Source organism: Cicer arietinum, chromosome 6 (genome assembly GCF_000331145.2).
Source record: "Cicer arietinum cultivar CDC Frontier isolate Library 1 chromosome 6, Cicar.CDCFrontier_v2.0, whole genome shotgun sequence".
In the NCBI taxonomy this organism is placed as follows: Eukaryota; Viridiplantae; Streptophyta; class Magnoliopsida; order Fabales; family Fabaceae; genus Cicer; species Cicer arietinum.
The window spans coordinates 53349239-53355162 of NC_021165.2; positions in this window are offsets into that span (position 1 = coordinate 53349239).

Consider the following 5924-nt stretch of genomic DNA (forward strand, 5'->3'; position numbering starts at 1 on the left):
CTGAAACGAAAAATACAATTATGGAAATATATGAGACACTCAAGAAACTCTCAAGATTTCTAATGGATGTTATCTTGCTGTATTCCACTTTGCCTTTTGATATTGCTTTTACTCCAAGTAAATCGTCAAGTCTTGACCAATTTAATCAAATAATGAAAAAATTATCAACTTAGTCAAACACATATTAATCCCTCATTCTCATGTTTTCACTTTCAAAGTAGAGGGTGACGGCCAGATTGCACATGAGGAAGGACTATAGCGAACCCGTTGTGGAAATGAGGCATCTATAGGGCATTACACAACACCCTATCAGCTTTTTCAAGAATTTGTCCTTACCATTCCACTAAGGGGTCCTCCAATTAAACTTAGGTCATATCTTGGTGACCTCCATTAAGCTACACTTATTAATCCAACTAATGAAATAAGACACTTTCTTATATCCGGTTGAGGTCCCACATCGTAAGCCAAGGATCAAAGGTAGCAAATTTGTATCCAAGTTTCCGCTTTTCATTCTCTCAAGGACTAGTGTACACAACTATAAGCATCTAAGGATCCAAATTGTCTTTAGTTATCTACACATGCAATAACTAAAAATAAGTTTTAACAAAATGACCCTTTATGTCCAATCTATTCCATATGCTCCAAATACCGCCAGAGAATCCTCTAGCATTCGACATCAATTTCTTGATTGGATTACGAGAAAATGCCATTGCATCAGGTTTCTAGTAAAACCATAATGTGAACTTTGTAACCCAATTTGTAAGGGCTCTTAAGATATTTTTTTCTTGAGCACCCCTAAAATTCCAATTAATTAACTTCATTAAAAAATTAAAATAATGATGAAAAATTAAAAATAAGGAAATAGAAAACAGCATGGTAATCAATTTTATTGCATTTAACTATTGTGGACAACAAAACTGCAACCTAAAGTTTCAATCGGTATGTTTGAGTATTCATTGGCTGATTAGTCGCTTGTAAGTGAGTCCCCAATAATAGTATCAAGCGCCCCATTAGCCTTAGAAGTGAATGTTGGGTATTGGGCTTCATCCCTATATGGAGAAAGGCCCAAATATTGTAGTCCATGTGTCTCACTTATCCAAGCGGAGAGAGGTCTAATTAAGATTGAAAGAGAGATAATATTTTGAAGAAAAGACAACCACCAAAAGACAAAAAAGAAGAGTAAACTTCATTCCCGATTTTTTCAAATCAGTCTAAAAAAAATATCAATTGCGCATTCGTTAACCTTTGGATCGAATTGATATTTTGATAGAAGGTTTGCAACATACAAGTGTTTGTTTTCAACATTTGGATTGGCGAAAGGACGTCTGAACTGTAGCAGGTTTTTGGGGTGTTTGTCATCTTCTTGTTTTTAATTTGTAAGCTTTAATGCTTTGTTATCTTGACTGGTTGTGGGCACAATTTGTGCATCATTTTCACGTTAAAATATTAGTGTTCTTTACGCACTTTTATTTGATCAATTTTCTGCCATATATTTGTTGTTGTTCCTCAAGAGTTGTTGCAAGTTGGGGAATTTAATATTCGTTGCATATTGATTTTTATCGTGTTTGTGGATTGTTCCCATCAGAGTGGCATCGAAGCTCTTGGTTAAATGGCTATTTTACATGTGTGAAGGATTGAGGCAAATATGAATATAAAGATAATATGCTTGAAAGATACTAATTACCATTTGTTGAAGGACAAAATGAAATATTTGTTGTTTTGGTTTCAATAACTCAGATGGTAAATCTACAGAAGAATCAAATTTTGAACATCAAAAGGTATGTGGTTTTGTTAGGCAATATGTAGAAGATAATATTTATAATCATATTGCTAATGAAACAAATGCAAAAACTATTTGGGAGATGATACAAGCTTTATTTGTGGCTAAATCAGGGAATAATAAATTGTTCTTGCTGAATAGTTTCATAAGTTTGAAGTATAAAGAGGAAACTTCTATTTCAGACCATTTAAGTGATTTTCAGGGACTCCTTGATCAGATGTCAGGAATGGGCATCAAGTTTGATGATGAGCTATTGTGACTATTTCTATTGTCATCTTTACCATAGTCTTGGGAGACATTTTGGGTTTCTATAACGAGTTCAACTCCTAAAGGTGTTGTTTCTTTGGAAACGGATAACGATGGGGTTTTGAATGAGGAGGTGATAAGGAAGGCATCGGGTTATTCATCTCAATTTGAAGAACTTGTCACTAAAAATTAGGAAGAAGTCAAAAGAAAAAAAAACTAAAGGGTGGTAGAGAAAATAGCAGAAGCAAGTCTAAGTCTAGATACCAAAATATGGAGTTTCATTATTGTCATAGAACAGGGCACATATAGAAGAATTATTTTCTGTGGAAAAAGGAGAATAAAGGCTAGAAAGGTAAGTAGAAACAAAGATGTTGTGATGATGGTAGTGATGATGATTCTATTACTACTGCTACTAGTGATGATCTTGTTATTCTCTGTGACTATGACACAATTAATCATGTATTTGATGAGAGCATGTGGATCATTGATAGTGGTGCTGCACTACATGTTACACCAAGGAAAGAGTTATTCACAATGTATACTTCGGGTGACTTTGGAGTTTTGAATATGGGTAATGATGGTGGATCTAAGGTAATTGGTGTTGGTGATGTATGCTTGCAAACCTACATGGGAATGCAATTATTGCTTAAAGGAGTCAAACATACTCCATATGTTTGCTTCAATTTGATCTATATGCACATGCTTGGTGATAGTGGTTTTGATAATCATTTTGCTTCAGGAAAATGGAAACTCAACAAAGGTAACTTGGTTGTGGCTAGAAGAGACAAAAATAGTTAAATGTATTGGATAAAACCTTTGGGTGCTAAAGACAATGTGAATGTTATGGACATGGAAGCATCTTTGTGGCACCGAAGTCTTATCCATATCAGTGAAAAAGGGTTAAATTATTTAGCCAAAAAGGATGTTCTTCCAAGATTGAAGAATGTATATTTGGAGAAATGTTCTCATTGCATGATTAGTAAACAAAATATGGTATCCTTCAAAAGACATTCTCCCTATAGAAAGTCAAAGTTGTTTCAATTGGTGCATTCTAATGTTTGTGGCCCTTTAAAGGTAAAATCTTTTAGTAGTTCACTTTATTTTGTTACTTTTATTTATGATTGTTCCAGGAAACTATGGGTTTATGCTTTGAAAATAAAAGACCAAGTGTTTGAGAAGTTCAAACAATTTCATGTTTTGGTTGAGAGGAAGACATGCAAGAAGCTAAAACGTGTTCATACTAACAATGGTGGTGAGTATTATGGATCATTTGATGTCTATTGCAAACAGCATGGTATAACACATGGAAAGACTCCTCCTAAAACTCCTCAATTGAATAGTTTAGCATAGATGATAAATTGCACACTTGTAGACAGAGTGGGGTGTGTGCTTTGTGAAGCTAAGTTGCTTAAAACATTATTGGGGTGAGACAATGTGCACGACGGTACATGTTATTAATCTTACTCCTACTATGGCATTGAATGGTGAGGTACCAGACAAGTTATAGTTTGGCAAGAATGTCAAGTATGATCATTTGAGAGTCTTTGATAAGGTGGAAAAGACTACACCTGAGAGAGATAACATTTTGGTTGATGGTGATCCAGTCTCGTCACATGTTCCTAATTTGGATACTACTGGTGATAATTTTCAGAATGATGAATCACATGATTGTGTTGATGATCATCAGCTTGGAGATGAGATCAAATTCTAACAGGTGAAGATGCTTCTGAATCATCTCAAACCCAACTCAAGAAGTCTAAGAGGCAGAGAAAACAATATACAAGGTATATTTCTAATGAGTTTGTAAATTTGACTGATGAAGGGGAACCTGAGTGTTTTTAAGAGGTCATGGAGAGTGAAGAAAGTAAAAAGTTGTTGGATGTAATGCATGCAAGATGAAATCCTTGCATGATAACCACACTTATTATTTGGTGAAGTTGCAAAAAAAAAAAGGGCTTTGGAAAACAGGTGGATCTATAGAGGAAGCTTAAGAGTAACTCAAAGACTACGAGATATAAAGCCAGATTAGTGGTGAAAAGCCAGATTAGGAAGACTATGTGTGTAAACTAAGAAAAAGTATATACAGTTTGTAGCAAAGCTCCAAGGCACTGGTACAAAAAGTTTAAGTCTATTATGTGTGACCAAGGATACATGAAGACTATGTCGGAACCAAGTTGATTTTACATTTTGAGTTTTGATGTTAACAAAAGTATTTTTTGAGAACAATGTATTTGACTTCAAAGATCATGAAAGAAGATTCATGTATTTGAAGAAAATCTAAAATATGATTTGATTCAAATTTATAATTGAAGAAAATGTAAACTAAGATTTAATTCAAATATATAATCGAAGAAAATTTAAAATAAGATTTTATTCAAATTTATAAGTGAAGAAAATCTAAAATAAGATTTGATTTAAATTAATAATTGACGAAAATCTAAAATAAGATTTGATTCAAATTTATAATTGATGAAAATCTAAAATAAGATTTGATTCATATTTATAATATTTGACCAAGTTGAAAATAAGATATGGTCAAGATTTAAAGAATATTTGAAGAATATGTGAAGAAGATTTGATCAACATTTGAAGAAGATTTGATAAAGATTTGAAGATGATTTTATCAAGTTTTGAAGAAGATTTGATAAAGATTTGAAGAAGATTTGATCAAGATTTATCTACAACAAAATACAAACATAATCAATCTGAAGAATTTACAAACTCAATCTAAATAAAATAGGAACAGAATCAATCTGAATAATTTACTAACTCAATCTAAGCAAGATACAATTCAGAATTAAACAAGGACTAAATTGAAGCCCAAACTTTAACTATAAATAGATACTCAAGGCTAAAGAAAAATTAAATCGAAAAACAGAAATGAAGAGAAGAACTCAAGCTCAAAATTTTAAATTCATCATAGAGTTCAAAGAGAGAAACACTTGTTAAGGTTAGAAGCAACTACTCAATTTTCAATCTTTTGTATGCAACCCGATAGTGGTTTAGTTCCTTCTTCAATCTAGGGTTGTCAAGTTGTTAGAAGAAGACTTGACTTGTAGGGTCAATGTGGTTAGTTCCTTAAAAGGTTGGGTTTGTCAGGTTGTTTGGGAAGACTGGCTTGGATGTGTAATTCAAGGTAATTGAATTAGTGGATTAAAGTATTATGAATTAGGGGACTGGATGTATCCAAGTTAGTGGTGAACTAGGATAAATCTGTGTCAAATTATTTATGCTTTCATTCTTTGTTACTTCTGAATCTGACTGCTTCTTATCTAATTCATAAAAACCAACCAACCTTCATCAAATTAGCAAAAAGTTATCAATTTTGGCAAACACAATTCAACCCTCCATTCTTGTGTTTGCACCTTTAATTGGCATTAGAACTCGATCTCAAGGCTGAGCATTTTACGATGTTTGAGGAAAGATCCAAAGGTTCAACATGTCTAGATACAATGAATCGACAAATGAAGAAATTGAGGTATTTTCTGAATTTACTGGATCTGTTTTAATTACTGTTATAAGTGTGAGGGTACAGGGTATAGTTTTCTTGGTCGTCACTATTTGTCTTTCTTGGGACATTCTCACTTGTAGCCATGGTGTCATGTTTGATTTTTTTTGCAACCTATCCTTGGGCTTTTCATTTGGCTCATGGTGTTGGTCCATTTCTTCCCTTTGGGTCTGTTTTTGCAATTTGATGAAGCTCTCCTTAGTGGGGAAGAGAAAATGAAAATTTTACCATGTACCTCCACCATTATACCTATACCCCAACAATATTTTAAGACTGTCAAATTTATAATTGAATTTTTTTACTATTTTACCAATTTAAATTTATTTTGCTTTAACCATTCAAAGATTTTCAGACCAAACAATCCAAGTTTTACGCTACGTAAAAGATTTC